The sequence below is a fragment of the Triticum aestivum genome, chromosome 3A (genome assembly GCF_018294505.1).
Source record: "Triticum aestivum cultivar Chinese Spring chromosome 3A, IWGSC CS RefSeq v2.1, whole genome shotgun sequence".
NCBI classification, from domain to species: Eukaryota; Viridiplantae; Streptophyta; class Magnoliopsida; order Poales; family Poaceae; genus Triticum; species Triticum aestivum.
In genome coordinates, this window is record NC_057800.1 from 729,414,218 (window position 1) to 729,415,181 (window position 964).

A 964-nucleotide genomic window follows, 5' to 3' on the forward strand; every position below is an offset into this window, starting at 1 on the left:
TAGACCGGGGTGGAGGCGAGGCGGCGCGGGGTTCGGCGGCGGCGGCAGCGCGGGTTGTGAGGAGGAGGCGGCGTGGGCGGGTGGAGGTCTAGGCGCGCGGCGGCGGCGATGCGGTTGGGAGGCGCGGGGGGTCGGGAGAGAGGAGGAGAACGAGTGGACGGGGCGCCCCAGGGGATGGATAAGGTGAGTATATGCCGACGGCTTAGCCGTCGGCATATCTCTGTATGCCACGTGTACGCCTATGCCGACGGCTAAGCCGTCGGCATAGGTATATTTTTTTTCATTATTTTAAGGTGCATTTTTCCTAACACATAAATATTAAACATGTTTATTGGTTCTCACAAAAAATTTGACTACATTCTGCCCATCGGAATAGATAGTTTTCGGCCCAACGTGGTTGTTTCCCCCCTCCGTGACACGGCGGCAGCGACGACCGTGAGGGGTGCACACCCCGGAGCCGCGGTCGGGTGCCTGCGAGTAACATCACACTTCCACAAGCATAGGAGGGCCCACCGCAACACCTGGCAACATTTCTACCCCCTCCGGTACCCCGTCCCGTCTAACCATGACATAGACGACCGCCGGATCTAGCTCTTCGACTTGCGCCGGACTGGGTCTGACCGGTGGACCTTTTCACCTGATTTTCATAGCCCAGCCCATAGCTGCACCCCCCAACACCATCCCGGCCCAACCCACCCAAAGATACCCTCCGTGTCGGCCTGACGTGGCCGTTTCCCCCCTCCGGGACACGGCGGCAGCCACGCCCGTGAGGTCTACACGGAGGGACGGGGGCCCTGTTGGGGGTAGCAATGCCACCAGAGCATCGCACCGGGCCCTCATACATGAGGGGTGGTGTGGTGGCATGTTCGAAGAGGCGGGACGCGTCTTTGGTGCGTGGCCCCCCCTCACGGACGGCCCGGTGCGGTAACGATGCGGCAGAGGTGGAACGTCTACTACCGTGTCA